Genomic DNA, 23146 nt, shown 5'->3' with positions numbered 1-23146 from the left:
ATCAGCAAAAAAAAAAATAAATAAATAAATAACCACTTCCACTTCACCCCTCTGTTCATTCAAAATACCTGTCCAGCTGAGCCTTAAACTTATTTAGGCTATCAACTTCCACGACAAGGGATGGAAGTCTGTTCCACCAACCAACCACCCGCTGGCTAAAGGCAAATTTCCGCACGTCTATCCTACATCTGTCTTTTTCACCATTATAACCCATTTTAATGGGCTAATGAATGTGCTGTGAATGTTAATGGATATGCACCATTAACCCATTCTAATGGGTTAATGGTGCATATCTTGGTTCTGATGTTTGTAGGAATTTTCTAACTCAGTCCCCACACACAGAGTTATTTTAATAGATTTGGTAGAAGTTTTTTAAAGAAATAATTCCATGTTAAATCAACAAAATAACATGAAAAATATTTCTTATACTCAGCACATTCAAATATGATAAATAAACACATTATCAATGCACTGTTTATCATAATTTAAGTTTACAGTTATTAAATTATTCGGGAAGTCTCTGTCCCTTCTTCTATAGTAAAAAATATACACTTAACAAAACAATAATATTCCAGTAGAAAGGTACTACGTCCTCTCCTAAAAACAAAGCACAAAATGAAAAGAGTTAAAGGGGATTCTGGGTCACTTTTTCATGTGATGAGATGGGCTGGATTTCCATTCACTTGCTCAGTAGTCTTGGTTCCAAGGTGCTCATGATGCATCTCACAACCAAGCGGTTCTGCAAGAAGAAGCCCTCACTTTGAAGCCAGCCTTCCCAAACCTATTGGGGGGGGATACCATGAGTGTCTGCTCCAGTAGTTCCAAGTTGACTCTTGAACAAACACCACTGCTTAGTTGGCAAAGTTGCCTGGTCCTTTTTTGCTTCCTGTGAATTCTGACTATGCCTGTAAGCAGGTTGTTAAAATTGTTGTAAGGTGGTTTCTTCTAACTTGGAACAGGGTAAGCCATGCAGGAGGAATTGCTATCCTGCCAATGTTTCTATTGATGGTGTTATAATCCTTTTGTATATGGAAAGCTTCCAACAAAAATAGCAATGTTTTTGACATGCTACATTTGAGATCTTGACTGCTTCTTCAATTTGTTGTTCTCACCTCTTGTATCAATGAGAACCACAAAGGAACCAGGTCTTAAATACAATGCATCACCAAAAATGGCAAACTTTATCAAAGCCCTCCATATATAAAAAGGATTATAGCACTTGTAAGGCAGGGTAATATCCCCCCCCTCCATGGTTTATCCTATTTCAAGTTAGAAGAAACCACCTTAGAACAATATTATGAACACATCACAGGTTCAGTCAGAATTAAACCAACTTCATCAATCAATAACAGCAATAACAGAAGAATGTCTGAATGTCAACTTAGAGCTACTGGAGCAGACACCCATCACATTACCTCTCACCCCAAGCCATTTGGCAAGGCTAGCAAGGAGAGCTTCCTCTCACACAGTGCCGGACCAAGTATTTTTGCACCCCACGCAGAAAAGTTTTTCGGTGCCCCTTTACTAAGGATATATATATTTCATGGTTTTGTAAAATTTGGTGCCCCTTAAAGAATGGCACCCAGGGCAAGGGCCGTGTTAGCCCGTGCTTTAATCCGGCACTGCTCTCACAGATCCTCAGGAATCCCACAACAAAAACTGCTAAATAACAGAATGGAACTCCACTACACATGACAAGCAGTCCTGGATCCCCTCCAACTCTTTTCACTGTGTGATTTGTGTCTCTTGGAACAGCATGTAGTGTCTTCTCACCAAAATCTTACTGTGTTATTGCTATATATTTTTTTATCGTGGAAGGAGGCAGAGACCTCAGAAACATCTGTTTTGTTTAATGCATAATTAAAGTTATCAAATTAAATCTAAATTATGAAGAAACAACAATGTAAATTCATCACATACATTTGTTGACACTATTTCTGAACCCACTTTTGTTATCAAGTCTGATGAGAAAAGAATGACTACAAGAAAAAATGCCAACATATTTCATCTATTTCTGTATAACCTGATTCAATCTCGTCAACTTCTGATCAGAATTTCTTCAATTTTGTCATGTACAAGTCCACATATTTCCAAGTTGCTAGTGAGTAAAGTAAAATCACTCTCTCTCTCTCTCTCAGTGCAAGCAGTGATAACCATCTTATTAATACTAGAAACTATGCCTCATAAAATTTATGACAGCAACAGGAAATGGTAAGTGTTTTGATTTCTTTTGTTAAAGGACAAAGGACAATTACCTGCTCACTCTTCCTGTTTGGAGAAATTTTGTTGAATGATGAATACTTTCATAAACTCCCAGCTACTCTGACATCGTTCCCTGGCTAATAAAAGAGGGAATTTATGGAACCATTCAATGAAATTTCTTAAAATTCATTAAATCACTCTAGTGATTAATCAACCTGCATCCTATATGCTCTCACTCTGGGCAATTCCCCAACTTCTCATAATTCTAGATAGCCTCTGCACAACTTCAGCAACAAGACCCATCAGAAGCAATGCAACTACAGAATCGACCTATGTGCCCTCCAGGACCTCACCCAACCAACAAAAGAGCAGAAGTAACCTTCCCAGATGATCTGCATACAGAGTAAAAAGATTGACCCACCCAACCAACAGGATCATCTCTTTCCCAGGGCAGTATTTCAGCACTATTTTTTCTCTGTGCTCCAATTCTATGTAAAATAAAAAAAGCAGGTAAGTTTCTAAATTCTTTTAATTATAATCCATCCTCAAAATCCAATGAAGAACCAAACAGATACTGAAACATGTAGTCCATTTTTTTTTTTAAATTTAATAGTTTGTATATAAGTGCCCTAGTTTTTTTGCCCCATTTATGTGAAAATTCCATAGGTATTTATTTGTCCCCAATACCTTTATACATCTCAATTTAATCCCCTCCCAAAGGTGCCTAATTTCCAAATTTAGAGAGAGGAAGAGAATCATTATTGCAACATTTGATTGCAGCTGGTCACAAGGTTAAATAGTGTTGCACTTTCCCTTCAAAGCCAGGAGTTATTCCCACATCTTTATAATCTCTCCTTAGAGTACAGACATTCCTTTGCTATTCTCAGCAGACAAATTGCTCATCTTTAGACCCCATCAAGAAACTCAATGGCATTAGAGATGCCACCTCCAGAACTGAACACAACATCCCAAACATGATCTCACCACTGACTTGTATAACAGAACATTAACTTCCTCCTTCCTATGCAAAAGTACAATAAATCACTGATAAAGACACCATGCCATCCATCAAACCACCTGCTCTTCATTTACATCTTTCAGCTCTACCCATTTTTCCAGTGTATAAGTTATTCTTAAGATTCTGACAGTTGGCAAAGGGCATGGTTTTAAGCAAATTAACAATTAAAAGAATGAAACAGCACTTTGCTGCATGATTGTACATTTCCATTGAAAACATTCAATGAAATGGTACAATCTTATTTCTTTCAGATTGTAATGGTACAAACTGAAAACTATGTTACATGCCCTAACTTTGGGACTTCAACAGTAGCAGATGAAAATTTGATTATTTAAAAACTACATTTTGATGTTGAATTTACATAATATATATGTTTGATAACAAACATATATATTATGTATGAAATAATAACATTATATTATAATATGAAATAACAACATACAGAACTATGGAGTTACATCCTGACATCACGAGGGAACAATAATGAATGTTAAGAAGTAGCTGTGAGAAAAAGGTTTTTGCTGAAACATGGTGCTCATTAGATAAAGTAAGTTTCAGAGTTAAGGTCACAATGGATGAATAAATTTGCCTTAAGCCAGAGAGTAAATGATTGTTGGAATAAACTTCAACTAGCATTGTGGAAGCAGATAGTATGAATAAGGATGATTGGACAAATTATTAGGAGGAATGGGCAAATTAAGTGTGCACATGTTTTTGTTTGAGGTACAAACTTGCATCATTGTCCCAATACTAACAGTAATATAATAATAAGGAATGAACCTTGGAAAGAGTTTGGTAGGTTGCTCAGAATATTTGTCTTCACTAATATCTGCAAATTACAATTATTCGATGGATAGACTAACTTGGCCATAGTCCACTGAAAAGAAAATTAAGTATGTTCTTTGAAGTCCAGAAAACAACCATGCAGGCTGTCTTTGGGGTGCACTGAGTAATGTTTCAAGTTTGTGGTATGCTATAATTCAAATTTTTGATTAAACAAGGTTGTTTTCTTGCAAGAGAGAGAGCTGTTTTCAAAATAGTATAAAAACTTTAGTTTTGTCCTTTTGTAAAAGGAAAGAATCTTAAGGAATTCTTTCCTTAAAATTCTTTCTAAGGAAAGAATTTTTTTCCCTCCTAGCATATGATGACCAACCAGCTCTAAGGCAGCAATATGAACACAAACCATTTAAAGTTTAGGAGAGAAAGCAATATAATGAACAACAAGCTGTCCATATGGGCATCATTGGGAAGAGATTTTGGCTGAACTCCAGATTATGGGTACACCTTGTCACTGTGTTGCAGGCATGGCCAAATTCAGGACAGATTCAAGCAAAAGAAGTGTGGGTTTTTTTTAATAGACTTTCATTTTTAGCTAGTGAAAAAAGGTTAGATTAGTTTGCACCAGTAATTCGGGACAGATTCAAGCAAAAGAAGCCGCTTCCTCCAGAGGTGTACCCATAATCTTTTTTTTTGTTGTTTTCATCCATGTGCTAAAGCTGGGACACACTAGTTGCCAGGATATAAAATATTGATCACATGGGCTACAAAATATCCCAATTAACCCTTTTTAACGATTATTTGAGTAATGAATAAAAAAAATAAACCAAACTGTTTTATCTACACCACATACCTACAAAACAACAAATTGCATGAGCACCAACTGGGGAAAACAATAACTACAGTCTCTACTGGTTCTAAATGCATTCTCTTCATCTCCCCCCCCCCCAGTGGCTTATTTTTTACAAGCTAGTGAAGTCCATGCCTACATGCATCCTATTACGATTAAAAAAAATAAATAATAATAAATGCTTCGGCAGGGTTTAATGTGCGCAACGTAAACTGCCTGCAATAAAACAAACCAATCAGATCTGAATATATAAAATTCAAAACAAAATCAGCGATCTATACCCATATCTTTCTTTTGTTTCTGAGGCTGGAATTCAACCATGCTATTGCACGTCATTATTCCAATTATTCTTACGTTACTTTCAAATGGCCCCTACTGCTCTTACGACAACACACACTAACTTGTGAAAGCCTTTACGCCAATTAGTGATTTATTTTACTTTATTTAATTTTTTTTTGTTTTATTTTTAGAAATAGCATTGTTTGGCCTAAGTCATCAGCTACGGCTAATCGAGCTCCGCCATCTTCTGAACAATTTGACTTCAAGATTATCGCAATAATTTCCATCCATCAAAATTACTTCATAACTGAACCTTATTTCAAAGGGCGCCTATAAAAGCCACCATTTAACTAACGATTAGCCTTACATATTCATGAACAACCTACCACATTTCATGCAATTGCAAATTTTCAAGTGCGAAGCACTTCACGTAATATTAGCATGCGGTGAAGTATACTCGTAAGAAAACGGAGTACATTCTTCACCCAACTAATAATTCCTTCAGCTTTTGCAGTTGCTTGTATCTTTTAAATTTATAAAATACATAAAATCTTATAATTTATGAAGTACAACCTACAACTCTAAGTTACATAACATTAATTCGATACTTCTGAAGTTGACCGCATGGAGCGCTGCAAGGGGAAGCACAAGTTTGATTTAATTCTTGCGGGTTTGGGAAATTAAATGAATAAAAATAACGAATAACTCTGACAACAGAAAATACAATTTTTTTTTTGCTGATTTTGGACTTTAAAGGATCTTGTTTCAAATTTGAAAATTAAACTGTTCATATAACTAAGATGGCAAATCAGCCAACTGGACAAAAATTGTCTTTTACAAGAGACCAGTATGCGTTACGATATCATAGCGTGAAATGTGTGAATTCTTCAAATAATACTTCATGTAATTCGATAAATGCTTTTACTTTTTCTTCGATAGAATCGAAGACGTGAGTTGACCAAGTATAAGTGCTACTGATACACAATTTTGCTGTCCCGTCTCAAAGATTTTACACTGACTGATTATGTCAAATCTGTCGCTGAAGTAATTCTTATCTTCCTCTACTGGGGTCATAGTAAACACCGAGGTAGGTAAAATAATAGAAAAAATGTGTGCCCTTCAATGCACAGTATCTCAACCATTCACTTTTTAAGACATCTGCAGAATATCAAAAAGGAATAAATTTTAAAATCTGCAAAATAACAAACAAGAACTACCTTTTTAACCTTCGTGTTATGTTAAGTAAACTTATACATAAAAGGATACGGTCAATCGGTAAAAGCTATTGAGCTATGTGAAATTGAAACAACCTATTCTGATCAACTGGTGCAAGAAACATAGAAGTATTATACACTTCCAATCAAGATACTTTATGGTCCCCTTAAGGTGAAGTATTTGATCCACTGCGTTCTCAAGATATATATACAATATTCTTTCTCTCTATCTCAGTCCTTTTAGTCATGGATTTGTCTTGATCCTTTCTTTCCAGTACTTCAAACTGCGTAGTTGGGTTATTTCAACTTCGCGCGTAGTACAATCCGTATGAAAAGAGGATGGTTAACGAATCCTCTCCAAGGCGGGAGAAATTTTGGTAAGCTTTGTAACAATGCAGCCAAGGTTTCAGATAAAGTGTGTTTTTCCTAAAATTTTGATTTTTCTTTTATGACGAAATAGGAAATCCTAATACACCATTCAGTATACTGTAATTTACAACCGAATATATTGAGGAGTCAAAAATAATGAAGATATTCCGAATAAGCATGGAAGCAATTGAGGACAGGAGACACTGATATATATATATCATGTATTTGAAGAACCACTGTGTAATATAAACCCCAATCTGTGAGAAAAAAAAAAATAATAATAATAATGCAGTCCGCAAACAAAATAGAACGTGGCCAGAATTCCACGTTTCCAGACACGATTGAAACCTGGACCTTTCCCAAAGTGTGAAAGAACATTAGCAGAGACCATTGCTTGGAGGTTTCTAACCAGTTGCGTTCAATATGTACGGGAAAAATTGTCTAATGTTACTAATGGACATACAAAAAAAAAAAAAAAAAAAATTCACATAGAAGCATCTAATATTAATTCGAAATATGGAGAATGTTCATACACTCAATACATGCCCTAAGACTAAGAGCTAAACTGCATATATACATACAAAATCCGAATTTTCTGAATGTAAAAAGAACTCTATTGTACTCGTAATGCAAGCAGTTCCACCAAAAGAGGATGATCAAAACTTCATGCATCCCATGAATCATTATTATTAATGTAATGGAATTCGATTCTGGCTCTTATTCTGTATCCAACAGTTGTTTATCTTAACTCTCATTCACTAGCCAGTAGTGTATTTTATGCAATTAAGGTTGATTGGTTGTTGTATGGTTTTAGACGCATCAGCAACACATATCGCGCCGTATATAATTACTGTAAATTGCGTATTCTGTGGTCGATTTACTGTTTGGACGACAAACCCGAGTTTCCAAGAAAAAACACCAAGCAACCTTCGCATGACACCGACTAACCCAGCCACGTTGTAAAAAAGGCCCATAAAAATTCCTCGCATCGTTGACGGATTCTAACTCAGGTCTTTTTCACCCGATGTCGGGAGAACAGGGATTACACTGTGATACCTACGAGGGCATGCAATGGAAGCAGCATGTCTTCTCAGAGTACACGCCCATAAATGAATATCCACGACTCTCGATTCTTTCTTTCAGTCTAAAAAGGAGTAGTATGCAATAACAACCTTCACTTATTTGAAAGAATTAAATTGATATCGAACCAAAAATTTCAATACCTGTTCAAACAGTACTACATTAACCTCATAAAAGAAAAGAGTGAGCTGGCAGTTTGTGCTTCCATTTTGAGAGGAAGAAACTTGCAAAATTCATTGTTATCTCTATTACACTATACTTAAAAAAAAAAACAGTACATCTCTTCCCTGTACTGTACTATTAAATACAAGCGTCTAATCACCGTCCTCCCCACCCCGGGTGAGAAAGACCTGAGTTTTTAAATTCCGTCAATGATGTGAATTTTTATAGGCGTTTTTCATGGCTGAGTTCGTCAGTATCAGGCAAAGTAGCATGTTTTTTCTCGGAAACTCCAGTTTTTCATCCAACAAACAGAAAATCGATCACAGAACGCACGTATTTTAGACATATGTATAGCGCAATATGGTATTAGGATCCCCCATAAATGATTCATCTACCCATATATTTATTTTTTATGTAAATTGCGTGTGTTCTCTGGTCGATTTACCTGTTTGCTGGACGAAACCCCCCAGTTTCTGGTGGGGGGAACCTTGCTATCTACGCCTGAGACACTAACTCAGCCACGGAGTGAAAAAAAAGCCCATTAAAGTTCCTCGCGTCATTGACAGGATTCGAAACCGAATCCACCTGGTGTGGGGAGGAAATGGTATAAGTTATAGTGTTCCAGGTGCTGATGCACCTGGAACACTATAAAAACCAGGCGAACAAAAACGTAGGTAACTAACACACATTTGAGTTAAACTGCTTCCTCGCGGATCGACCACAAAATGGTGACGTCTACAATACATGGGAGATATACCATTCTCTCCCTGCTATTGAGACTGAAGTTGACAAATATTCATATTAACACTCGAATTTACTTACAATAAAAATGACAGCTGCAGATTGCTCCACCCCCAGGAAAATTTGTGCTACAAATATTGAAGAATCATAACTGAAATTATTCGAATGTTAACAGTTTTAAGATCGATGAAGAACGAATAAAACTTGGACTTGTGCGAATTACACTATTTGCATTCTACTACATGCATGTAAGCAATTAACATCATAAATTCTATGCAAATATTCATTGCACCAAACAATGCCAAAATATTTTATTTTGTAAATTAGCATACTATGTAAATCATTCAAAAAATGAGTTAATACAATTACTCATAACCTCTTTGTTAGCATTGTCCTCACCAAACGAATATAGTTTGGTCCAATTCCATTGCTAACATTTCATTTAGAAAAACTTCTGAATTGTTCCCACAACCAATTAATCAGAGCAGACTATTCCAGGTCATATTTCTAGTCTACACATATAAACAAATAAAAAAAAAAAAAAAATTCCTGTGCTTTGAACTTCAAGCATTAACTTATAGCATGCAGAATATTTTGTCCATCTACCATCAGTGCAGATTTCAGGACCAGTCTTACTTAGTAAGATCGGTCTCTGCTAGTTTCATATCTTCCGAAAACGGGTATTTTTCATCCAAATTGAAAACAAGCTCATATAACGGTTTAATTCCTAAATGTCATCTGTTTATGTATTACCTTTTGCTGACTAACAAAATAAAATGCAAATGCCACTAAGGAGCTAATAAAATACTAGATTACAAATTTTTGACAATTGTTACCTGAGATTGACAAAATCATTTAACGTGTTGGCACATGCTGTATTAAATATAGTAGCAACTTTTTATTTATTCTACCAGGCGTTCTTTGCCAAATTCTATCATATTCTGCCAAAATTACAATACAGTACATACAATATTTATTAAAATTTACACTTTTATACAAAAACTGTGCTACAGCCATTCAAATGGATGGAACAATGTCCGAAGTCCATCCGGCTCACTCTCCCAAAGATAAGAGCTGATCCACCCGCACATTTTGGCAGTCCAGAACTGAACAGCACAAGGAGCTGCCCAGACCTGGAAAGAACTGTACCCAGCACTGTAAGGACCGTGTAGTGAAAAAGGAAGTTTAAACAAAAACCAAACAGCCCTCAACGATCATTTCTATACACAGAGCTCGACAGATGCGGTAGCCATGACTAAAACTGCATACTAAGCTAAGAAATCTTCCTTTGCCAATTCGTTGTTTTGTAATTGCCAACGATTGGAGCGATTATTAATAAAGGAACAATACAGCAGTATCTTCATACGAACACTACGAAATCATTAGCAATATTTTACAAACAAATCTTATTGCTGAAAGAATGTGCCAAAGAATCATATCAACCAATCATATTCGGCATTCGTTAGGACAGTGCGAATATTAGTTACCTGTAGAACATTTCGTACTTTCTTATTCAACATGAACACCGCAAACTTTATATTTTCAAATTGAAAAAATAAATAACTAAATATTCAAGGGTTGTTCATTCGTGAAAAACTGTTTCTAATAAAGCGTTGTTGGTATGAACGATTGGTTTTAAGATGGGTGTTTTTTTGTCACTCGGAGTGCTTCAAAAATTTAACATGTTTTTCAATTTATTTCAGTATGCTAGTAATAGTTAACGTAACAAAGATAAAAATCAACCAAGTAATGAAATTTTCACAGAGGTCAATTATAAAAGTACTGTCCAATTCATAGTGAAGCTAATTCGTACCAGATGCCTTGGGAAGTTAGCATTATACGAACACGTAACGGCCGTTCCATACGACTTTAATATTCAACCCTTCCATCCCCCCCCCAAGTGGATCCAGTGGTCACTAGATCGATTAGAATTTGTTGAGCCGTTCTATACATAACATAGGACAAAATAAAAAAAAAAAAAAAAAACGCTGCCACTTTTATATTTTGAGCCAAGTCAACTAAGACCAAGAAGCGTTGATATAAATTGCACGTAATATGATCGATTTTCGCGTTTGCCGGATGAAAATCCCATGTTTCTGCAAGACAAGTGAGACACCCTCGCCAGTGAAAGGTCAATTTGGTCACGGTATGAAAATAAAAAAGAAAGCAGGGCAAGCGGAATACAGTCATAGGGGCACCGGAATTCAAAATTTTTATTATAATAATATTTAATAAAAATACTTCAAGGGCGCCAAATACATTTCTGCCTAAAGCCATAAAACGCTAGGGCTGCATCTGGGGGGGAAAAAACACAGATTTCAATAAAAATCAAATTCCTACAGGCAAAAAATTAACTGATGTGATCATCACGTATCTGTCCATTTATGAGATTTTTTTTTTAAAAACAAAAAAATGGTTCCCGGCACAAAATTTCACTTCAAAACATCTTTCTTCGAATACGTACAATACAATTTGTATAGTTCTATTAATTTCATAAACAGCTCTAATGGCATACGTATGCTACTAGAATTTATGCTAACTCGAAATGCATCCAGTTTAGCCAAAAATCTTACGAAATATTTAAGTCGCGCAGAAAATACACATCAAGATATCTTAATTCATAGGTCTATTGCTTAATTCACTTGTTGATCTCTCAGTAGCAGTCCTGATATTGAAGCCCATTTTTCCATGAGCCTGATAGTTTCAAGAATTCATCCTAATAGCTCAGAAGTCACGATTCCCCTTCACTAAGTTGTGTAATGCATTGCATTTCATTCCAACTCGCACCACCCATACCCACTCCTTTCCCGAATGTTTAGTTTGAATCTTCTCCCTCCAGATAAACAAAGACTGAATTTGGCTGGATTCATGACAATCAAATCGGGCCATTCCTGTCAGCAGTTGAAACGAGCTTTTTCTCCCCTCTGCAATTAGATAAGAACAGAAGCATAAAAATATCCTGAGACTGCTGCCAATTCAAGAGAGTTGGTGCTATTATTCAGTGTCACCGGCTTTTATTGTAACACTTGATTGTTGTTGTATAGAGCTTTACAATACTTCTGTGGAACTGGCTCTACAAGTGGGATATTTACACACAAATTGTCGCTGAACTAACTTTACCTAAAATTCGGACAGCTACTGCTCTCTGTTGCGAAGAATCACCTACATGGTGTCATTAGACAGAAAACATACACCAGAAGTGAGTGATGCATGGTCTGACTAGTTCATTCAAAACGAACCATTTTTAGATTAATGATGCAATACAGTCACTGCATGCGATTTGAGTTGGATGTATAATTGTAACTGTATGAGCCAAATTATACTTTATGTTGTCCACCAATTCAGTTCTTCCACACTACAGTTGAAATTTCTAGGTTGACATTCCATCTTGGTGGAGTAAATTTTATCTGCCTTTTTCACTATGCTCGAGTCGATCAATGTTGGGCAGGATTACATGGCTTCTCCTTATGACAAGTGTGAAGGCAAAAACTAGGATTTATCCCGCACACTCCCATACCGACCATAGAATACACTTAGTATAGATACGCGATATGGTGATACTTCATTTCCTTGCTTCAGCAAACATTCAAAACAGTAATAACAAAACGCACTTCTTGAGCTGCTTTTCTTCATTTGCTGCAAGTAACTAACAAGTATGTCGTTCCAAATAATCAAAACAATACGATGGATAGTTCTAGAGAAACCTCTAGATAGCTGAGTGAAGGTACTAATTTCAGGATGGAAAATAAATATGAACAAAATCATCCAAGATAATTCTCTCTCTATCCACTACGGAACACAGCCTGAACGAACTCTAACATCGACCACACAGTGGAAGAAAACCATCATCTCAAATAAACATATAGACAGCTACATATTGCCTATTTAACACAATACATTGTACTGTGTGTATTTATTGTGTCATTAAATCATTCACTGGATTATACTGTATTTTCTTAACTATGGATCCCAGTACACAAGGCCCTTTCGTGATAATACGTGACAATACATCATCTCAAATAAACATATAGACAGCTACACATTGCCTACTTAACACAATACATCTATTATTTGTTCTCGCGTCTAGTAATAGTTACGATCGCCGTCCATCCACGCGATGTGTAAAAAGCCTGGGTTTGAATACTATATTCTCGATGGGAAAAGAACTTTGTCAACCTTTATCACGTGGCTGTGGCTAAGGCCATGTCTTGTCACACCAGAAAACCGGGTTTTTCATCCAGTAACAATGCCAATTCACCAAATCCGCGCGATCGTTAGCAAATATACTGACATCTTATGGCTTGCATTGGAACACTCAATTCCGTACACAGATGATTCCAATGCAGACGTACAAGGAGGTACCACAACAGCTGTATCTTGCAATCTCTCTCTCTCTCTCTCCAGTAGAATGTGGCTACATACTGAAATATCTTTGCATTAAGATCTCCCCTAAACTCAACTCCATGATCTACCAACTACTGTTACCAATTAGCAGTCTCCACATAAGGGAAGATTGGCACTAGAGCATCAGTAAATCATAATCCATGTTCAAAATGGGCCAGTGACATGACCTAATCAAGTTCCAGAGAATGATCGTTGGGATCAGATTAGCAAGAGAAAAACAGACACCTTCACCAGTATTCCCACACTCATGTGTATCAAGAATGAACCAGCTATGGAAGAACCACTAGCCAGAATTCCAGTCTTTGTCCCTTGACCAAAGGGGGGGGGGGATCCAACAACTTTCCACTGGAAATGGGTTGCATAGCCCCAGTACTGCTGACAGCATATCACAAGCAAATGTTATTTGCAATAATGTGGCAGCATAGCCCATGGACAGCAGATGACTATAACTGGGTTTCCCTGGTCCAAAGAACAGCTTTTCAAGCAGTCCCTGCAAGTAGCTGGGTGTGGTGTATTCAACGTCCAACTTTTGAACTTTGCTGTTTGAAGTGGGTTTACATGGCCTGACGGAGATCATAATGGTATTGGGGAAGGCCTAGATAGGAGATGCTGGTACCTATCAATCAGCACCCCAGGTCCATTTCTTATCTTTCTGGACCAGCAGGCCACTACAACCAAAGCCACATTTACTGGGGTGAACTGGCAGCTGCTCCAGGGACTTAAAATTCTCAGGGGTGTCCTTAACCACTGCAATTACTTTTTCCAGGGCTCTCAGGTGATCCATTTTGTGGTTTGTGCTAGTGCTCCAGACTATCTAAATCCAGGATTGCAATGTTTGTTATGCATTTTGCCAAGTTCTCCAACTTCCTTATCTCAGCCAAATGAACATGGGTGAGACATCGTTTGGCAACTGAATTCAGTACAATCAAAAATACTTGGCAACTGTGGAATGCAGTGTGGTCGGCATGTATTACCATATCTATGGACACATGTTCCAGCACTTTGTAAGGTCTACAAAGTGAGGAATTCGGTTCCCAATGTGACAACCTGCTTCTAAATAAGTATTCCTGATACAAAGCTATTTTAGGGTATTAGTCACGTGGCATATAGTTCACTATATGCCATATGACTAATATAATATCATACAGATATACTCTCCTTTACAACGAGATCCTCCAACTTATCCTGTTTCAATCATCTTAGGATGAAAAAACGGCAAACTGTTACATTCTCCTGGATTCTTGGGCAATCCAGAATACCAGGCTTTGAACATGCTGACATCATATGCAATTTCTTTATTGCACGAAATTCTGCTACTTCAACCCTGGTTATCAGAAAAGCCTGTGAAAACTTAGGAAGACAATATTAAACTGGCCTCCCAAATATTCCCATGCAACTCTTGGCTTACAGTAAAATATCTAATGCTAGATTGCCCGTTTGGCCAACTAATTTTCTAGCTCATTTTAGGAGACCAATCATTGATGGCAGCGTTAATTCCTCAAACTGAGGTTAATCAATAGTATATCGGCTGCGGCTTAGCTGATATGACAACAAAATTTTAATCGGTGCAACTTTAATATGACCAAAGCAACTTCTGTGCCATAGCATTCCAAACATGTGAAAGAAAGCATATGTGTTAAAATGAAAATTAAATAATGGGCCCTGGATCACAGGAGTAGATGTGGCAGAATCAATTATAGCAGATCGAATTCAGACTAATTCTCTAAATGTACATATTTGGATTATCATAATTAAAATGCATTAAAAAGGAAATTGGAAAGCGATAATGGTTTCACAGTGTATCTCCTCCAGCTGGTTACACTGTGACATAACATTTAAGCAAACTTTTTTCATTCCTATTTTAAACTTCTACAAATTAAAAGGAAACCCAATGGGAAAATATACACAGAATATTTAACAAATGGAAATCCCGTTTTTTAAAGCTGAGTCAGTAGCAAAACATCCTACTTAAGTTTAATGAATATGGCCAAAATAAATTGAAAAAATAAATCAACTTTCTGTTTTATATTCTAGGACGACCACAAAGTCAGGCGTTCACAACATCACAGTATTTTATAATTACGTAGGCTTAAACCATAGTCGATGAAGAACGTATATTTTTGTATCTTCTCTACCACTCGGCCTTAAAAAATATTTTCTTTTCACTTTATGATGCCAGCCTTAGCTACGCTCGAGTCTGATATGATCTGAAACATCAGTCTTCACTGCTTGGAAAGTTTAGGTTCGATTCCTGACAAAATCAATTTTTTGAGTTTTATGGACATGTTTAAAAGGTAAAATTGACAATGTCTTATAGTAAATGCACTTCCAATTAAAGTACTGTTTGCAGAAAAATTAATTTGCATTGAAGTACTAAACAGGCAAAGCCGTCCCTCGTATAGCATCACTAAATGCTATGTCATATCGTCACCTACGCCTGTAGGTTTTGGTTTTTTGGCATACCTGTACATGGAGTTCTGCTTATCGCGTTTATATATATATATATATATAAAGTTTCCTTTTCAGTGTAGTAAAACGCCACACTAAACTTTTACAAGAAAGAATTGAATTAAGAAGTACACCGGTGGTATTTAACAGATTGTATTGTAACACCACTACTCGAGATGTGAAAGATAAATGCAAAAAAAAAAAAAAAAAAAAAAAAAAGGGTGCGGGTCGACTTAAACAGCAAATATATGAAAATAATAACACCAATTTTTTTTTTTTTTTTTTGGAATTTTTTATTTTAAATGTTTGTTATGAATATACTTTATGTGAAAGGCATTATGTGGGGTGAATAATAAATATTTATTAAAAATTGAACACCTTAAATCCATGCTTTTTTTATTATATGCAGTTTTAAATGATTTGCTAAATCAAGGAAGTAAACAGCATAATTAGAAAGTTTTGTTTTAAAAAAAATAATAATAAATTAGAAACCTATTTCCTATCAAAGGCATGTTCAATATTGCTCGTCGACGTTTCGGATTCAATTTTGTATCCATCTTCAAGAAAAAGTTAAGCAAGTTAACAGATCCTTTCCAAGTTTTCTTGAAGGAAAAAACTGTTACTCCATACTGTTTTTCAGTATTGATATAAAAGTGTGATTTTTGGATAAATCTCATAAAAGGATTATGTCAATTCATTTTTCCTGCCGTACATGCGTTGAGAGGAAAAAAAACATCTGAATCCAACATTTAATAAAATACCACTGAGCAGGAAGGAGGCAGGATCGAAACTATACTGCACTTACTAACTGCTTCGTTGTGTTCAAAAATTTCTACCCAGTTGTTCATCCCACAGGCCTTGTGGGATGAACAAACCAGAGTACAGCAAAACAGATTAGATAGTCGACTTCAACCGTGTTTGCAGCGCCATTTGTGCCAACCGGCACAAATACTCATTTCTATTATTCATAATAGTTTATAGCGTTGTAATTAATATAATACTACGGCACGGATGGCATATTTTGCAGTTTTTTCCCCCTTTGTAAACCATAACAGTACAGCAATACTATTTTAAAGATAAGAAAGGCTAATCTGTTAACATTCCTTATAGCGTTAAAACTGTGATATTTAAAAATATACTACATAATAATACTGTTGTAAATTCAATATTTATTAGTGAAATTTCATATATTAAAACTTTTATTATTACAGTTCTTTGTCCTTATGTAAAAATGGGAGAGAAATGATTACTTTTAATAATCGAGAATGGGATATTTTAAAAAACAATTTTTAGGACAAGAAATAGTTAAAAATCTTAATATTTCGTTGTAAAATTATTCGAAATAATACAGAGTTCATGGTGCGCATAACTAAATTCACGTGTACCAAAAACACAGCAATGTTATTGTATTCTATATCTTGTAAACACCGCGGACGCAACCATTCCGTAATATATATAGAATATTTTAAATTCAGGATTTGCATTTCAGGTGTATTAAAAAATCAGTACAAATACTGTATAAAAAAAAAAAATAATACATTCTTTTAGAAACAAGAAAGTGGCATCATTCCTGGGACAGCCTGTTTTAAACGATACTTATGAGGGGCTAAGAACTTTATTGGATTACCATGGGGGTCTATCGGCTATCAGTTCCTATCTAATCTGTGTAAAGCATATAGTTAGAGACAATGTTGATGCTTAAAGGGGTTTATGAAAACTCATGGAGTTAATCGTTGGAAGCTTCTAAATTTATAACATTAAAAACAGATTTATGTGTTAATGTTAAGTTTGAAAGACTCGGTCGTTCCTTTCGTGTGGATGATCAATCACAATATCAACGATCTTAATCTCTCTTTTTTTTTTTTTTTTTTTTAATTATAAAACCATATGCTTAGCCATTATTTCTTGGTCAAATTTGATTATGCATAATTGCTTAAATAATTTTGATGAATCACATTAGCAATAAATTTATAGGAATATCAAAGTATTGTATAAACTTTATGTTCTGCACGTTGCTGTTTTGAACAAAGGTGGCAGTGAGATGATTTCATTTAAATAAATTTCTTAACGTTTTATTTGGTTAATTTTTAAAGCTTTCTAAATATATATTGAAAAACGTATATATTTAAAAGGCATTATTTGTAAAATGCACACTGTTCATTTTAAATATTATCAGCATGCGCCTTTTATATTAGAATGAATTCAGCATTCCATTCAGATGTTACTGGTGATATATAAACTATGACCACAAATATGTTATGTGCGCTTCATAACATTCTGTCCAACGCTCATTATCAGGACTACAATGGATAATAATTTATGGTTTTTAAGGGTCAATTGTGCCACTCACTGGTTGTTCCACTCTTGGTCAATGATTCAAAATTCTAACCTGTTTATTCATCCCCATTGTGGAACATATAAGGTGCAATTCAGGCAAGAACAACGCCAACCAATCAATCACTAAGGCAAAAGCCATTTCCTTGATCATGAAATAATTTTCACGTTTAGAAACTTGAAAACGATGGATGAATTTATACCTACATAGGGGTTGCCTTTGTTCATTGGTTCTTTATTTCATCTACACAAACTTATCTTTTATAGCATCATATATTAAGTCGTTTTGAGAATGCAGCGTCCCTGGTAACACCAGCATATATGATGTGATTCGTGTACAGGTTCATTTTATCGCCGCATACTAATTTTTAAATTTCAGGTGAATTTTCTGGAATTAAGAGAAATTATTCTCTTAATTCGTCATAAAAAAAAAAACCTTCGAACCGCAAAATGTCCCTAAATAACAAATGAAACAAAACAATTATATCTGTATTACGAAAATCCATCCATCCTAGTTTCAAATAATCTGCAATATAACTAACTAAAATTTCGCTTTCTCTGCTAATAATAAGTAATCACTAAATTCTAAATTAGCCTTCCATTACTTTAAAACATGCAAATGAACTTGCCAGCTCGATGATCGTATACAATAAGGGAATCAATGTTGTTAAAAATTTTTTTTAAAAAATGCAGTCAAATGGGTTCCCAAAAAAATCAGTATCTACTTAACTTGGACAAACTTCCATTTTCTTCATAAAAGGGTACCCACATTAGATATACGGACAAAAATCACCTGCCAAGTTTGCCATTATCAACAAATAAGCAATTTATCACTGCCTAATTTCTTTCCAATAAAATCACAGTAAAGTAAGAAATCAGAAACTACTGGTAGGCAACAACCAGGGTTGCACCCCACCAACCAGAAAACATCTAAATAAAATGCAAATAACCCATTATTACACCCAGCTAAAAAATAATCTGGTTGACACAGAATATAAGAATCGTTTAAAGCTTGTAGTACGCTGCTTATGCGTTATTCCGGGCCTGGGCAATGCTCAATGGGGCTTTTGAATATCCAAGCCAGAAATAAAACATAAGCAACAGCCTAAAGCACAGAATTTTGATGATGGCAAATAAATTCTGCAATTTCCAATTAAAAAAGGGACAAACAACCTTTAAAAGCAGCAGTGCGTAGTACATGAACTACTTTAAAAATAAAATAATAATTAGATTAGATCTCTGACATTGCTGTTTCCCCAAAAAATTATATTTTTATTTCTAAACACAGCGATAAATCAAAGTATGCTTTGCGAACTACCATTTGTCAGGCCCTGAAAACAGCACATATTTGTGGTTGGAATGTGCGCCATGACTTTGCTTTCCTGCATCTGAGTAAGTTAGCCTATATAAAGCTTGTTTTGTTATTCGATTTTTAGGAGCATTAGCAACTAAGGCCATATTGCTCCGGGAATATGCGGTGGTCATTCCCTGACCTTTCCGCATCCTCCGTATTTGGTGGTGACGGGCTTGAACCCCGGTATAATCGAGAAGCGTGTGCTACGCACTGCTGCTCCTTCCCACCTGGCTATGGAGGCACCTTTTTTGACTCGCGAATCCCTTTCAACATAATATTTTTAAAGCGAACCACTAAGCCTATATTCTCTGAAATCGTATATTTCAAAATTTTTTATTAGAAAATATTTCCAGTACTACCTTTTTATAAGCGACTCAGCATAATAATAATTTTTATTATTATTCTGCCTATACCAAAGCTCGCAACAATTGTAAAGCAGTTATTAATCAGTCCAAACTAGATTTCGAACAAGTTAAAAGTAGAAAACTTACTTCTTGCCCTAATGGTAGCCGACCATTCTGGTCTCTTGCCAAAACTATTGGCTGCAATTTTTGCCCATCTCTGTTTCCACTTGTCAAAACCAGATGGTTCTGTTGCCAAATCGGCCAAAGATAAAGCTGACCTGCTGGCGTTTATTTTCTTCCAACTCATGTATTGATGATCTTGGTAAATCACCTCAAACCATTCCCAGTACACTTCATTCAAGGCATCTTGTGGTCTTCGTTCAAAAGGATATCAGAAGGATTTTGATGAATCTGATGCTAAGAAAGCTCCAGGTCCTGATGGTATTTCTCCACTTTTTTCACAAAACCTGAGCTCCTGAACTTACTTCTGTTGAAGAAATTTTATATCACAAGACAATGGCCCGAAGCACAGCAAGCTGTGCAGGGACTCTCTAACAAGTAAACCAGAGGAGAGGGTAGTGCACATTATTCCAAAACGCGTGACTTAAACTCAATAGGGTTTTTATGGGAAACCCTGCAGATCGTTTGGAATGTTGGTCTAGACAATATTATAAAATTAATGGCCAAAAATGCCAGGTCTGTATAAGGCAGTGATAAAATTTTGTGGATATAGCTGGAGGATTACGTGATGGTTTTCCACGGAATCTAGATTCCCATATATACCACCTGACTAGGGTTTTTCGAGTCAGAGTACCTTGTAACTACCAATGAAACCAAAAAATATAAAATAAAACTATTAAAAATACAGCAAAAAGTAAAGTACAATGTATGTAAACGAGTCTATTAATTACCCGGTTCGAGACTCGACGAGTCCGAATCTTGCTTTTCCGTTGTTCTCTCATGATTATCTTGCTTTATATAAAATTTTAAACACATTTTTACCTGTTAATATTAACTATTCTGTTCTTTATTTAAATATATTAATTTTTTTTACAATTTCAGATAATCTGAAAAAAAAAAATATATATATATATATACTTTAATTATGCCAAAGGAAAAGAGCTCAAAGGTTTGGAAACACTCTGCAGCAGGACCGAACTGCGAAGTCCAATAAAATTATCGAACAAAGATGGAAAAATTTAAAAACTAAACACCGAATAATTTTGCAAACAGAATATGAAAAACAAGAATGTAGTTCTTCCAAAAAAGTAAAAAATTTTGATAATTATTTTGTTAAAAAATCTTTGGATGAGATTGTTTCGGAATTAGCTGCTGTTGATGATTATCTATAAGAGCAATTACAAAATCTAGTTTTATCCGAGACAGTCTTTGTAATCCAATTTCTTCCTAAAGCTGAAAAAGACGATGAGACTGATTCACAATTTTTATCAAATTAAAAAAATCAGAAATGACAAATTTAATACAGAAAAAATTGAGTAGGAGTAGAAGATTTAATCTCTCTCTTGATAAGTGGACAAGTACAAAAATGAGACGATTTTTAAATACAAAGGGTACTAGGAAAGTTTTGCAATATGACGCAACAATGAATCACAGGAAGCTGCTTGTTGCTGCATGTTGAGACATGTTCATACGTGCATAGTAGCCGCCGCGCCAAGTCGATGGGCTCAGTTATTCATTAGTAGTGAGAGTGTAAAGTGCTTGCGATGGCATCGTGGTCACGAAATGAGATAAGGACAGTTTTGTGGTATAATTTCGTGCGTGGTTTAACCATAGACCAGTGCTTAGAAGAAATGACTCTTGCACTAGATGATGATTGTCCACATCGTACAACGATATTCAGGTGGTATAGAGAATTCCAAAGGGGAAATTTCACTCTGGAGGATTCTGAGAGGCCGGGAAGGCCACGAACGTTCGTTACTGAGGAAAACGTTACTGCTGTGAGGAAAATGCTTGACGAAAACAGGCGAGTGACCTACCAACAGATAGAGGATACTTTGGGCCTAAATGCACCAGCAATTCGTTCGATTCTGCGAGATCATTTGCACGTGAAGAAACTTTGTTCTCTCTGGGTGCCGCATCAATTGACTGAAGAGCAGATGACACGACGTGTGACTTGGTGCCGGGAGATGTTAAAAAAGTTTGATAAGGGACAATCTCGGTACGTGAACAACTTCGTGACAGGTGATGAGACTTGGCTGTACTATTACGATCTGCCGACCAAAGCTCAAAACAAAGTTTGGGTCTTTGATGATGACGACACACCCGTAATTGTCAGAAAATCCCGATCTGTAAAGAAGAAAATGATAGCTGTATTTTTCAAATCGAGTGGAATTGTGGAACGTGTCGTTTTGGACACGCAGAAGACAGTCACAGCTACGTGGTATACTGAACAATGCCTGCCTAAAGTCATTGGATCTATGAAGAACCTGCGGCCAAAGTCAAGAATGGACACCTGGTACCTCCATCACGATAATGCTCCAGCTCACCGCGCCAAAGCCTGCACCGAATATTTGACCACGACAGACTGAAACTTCTCGAGCACCCTCCCTACAGTCCAGACCTTGCTCCCTGCGACTTTGCACTGTTCCTGCATGTGAAAATGAAGCTAAAAGGGAGGCGGTTTTCCAGTGATGAGGACCTTCTACGGGCTTGGGACAACGAGTGTGCTTTACTCCCTAGTGAAACTTGGCAGAACTGGTTTAAAGATTGGTTTCGGAGGATGGAGAGGTGTATTGAATGTAGAGGAAATTACTTTGAAAAAATTAAATAAACAAAGCTGTATTGCAAAACTTTCCTAGTACCCTTTGTATTAATCTTCACGGAAATGGTGTAACATATAATCTTAGTTTAGTTCGAATTCAAAATTTATGTTCAGCTCTGCAATTAGTAGAACTTGTAAGAAATCATTTGAAAAACATTGTTGGATCAACTGGTGACGGTGCTAGTATTATGTTTGTGTCTCCTGTATTATATCATTTTGTGTCTTAACCATACAATACATTTAGCTGTATGCGATGTTTTGTACAAGAAAAGCATGAGTTACGAGGAAAATGAAGTTGAAACAGTTGATGATGACTTTGCTGATTCAGAAGATGATTTCTCCTTTGATGAAGAGAAAGAAAAATTCTGTGTTGATGTTGACCAATTGGAATTATCAGAGTCCTAAGACTTAAAGAAAAATATTCAATTTGTTCGTCAAACAGTAAAATATTTTAAGAAGTCTACTGTGCGCAACAGTTTTCTACAACAGAAAAAAATATATATATATGAATTTGGATATGAAATGGAATTAATCACAGATCTTAAGACGCGTTGCAATTCACTACTTGATATGATTTTAACTTTTTTAAGTCTATTTCAATTCATTAAAGCAGATCTTGAAAACATTGGTAATATGGATTTAATAAAAAATCTCAACATTCAATTGCTTCACGATTTGAGTAACTCCTTAAAGCCGATTAAATTAACTATAGAAGCACTTAGTAGACAGGATGCAAATGGCAGTTAACTTTATGTTAAAAAAATTCCACGGAATTTAGATCAAGAACT

The 23146-nt window shown here is 35.8% G+C and overlaps 1 protein-coding gene across 3 annotated transcripts in view; it reads right to left on the bottom strand.

The window, feature by feature from the left end:
• LOC150081315 (uncharacterized) overlaps nt 1-23146 on the bottom strand; it is a 169415-nt gene that overhangs the window by 42419 nt on the left and 103850 nt on the right. The window contains exon 1 of one of the 3 annotated variants that reach the window (XM_090379648.1): nt 5513-5668. The exons of the other annotated variants lie outside the window; for them this stretch is intronic. The gene's annotated coding sequence lies outside the window, so the exon portion shown is untranslated. Of the gene's footprint in view, nt 1-5512; nt 5669-23146 lie in introns of those variants that run through there. 3 annotated transcript variants of the gene reach the window in all.

The sequence above is a fragment of the Mastigoproctus giganteus genome, chromosome 8 (genome assembly GCF_048544385.1).
Source record: "Mastigoproctus giganteus isolate SK-2022 chromosome 8, ASM4854438v1, whole genome shotgun sequence".
NCBI classification, from domain to species: domain Eukaryota; kingdom Metazoa; phylum Arthropoda; class Arachnida; order Uropygi; family Thelyphonidae; genus Mastigoproctus; species Mastigoproctus giganteus.
Note: the sequence above shows the minus strand (reverse complement) of the source record. Positions and strands in the feature narration are given on the sequence as shown.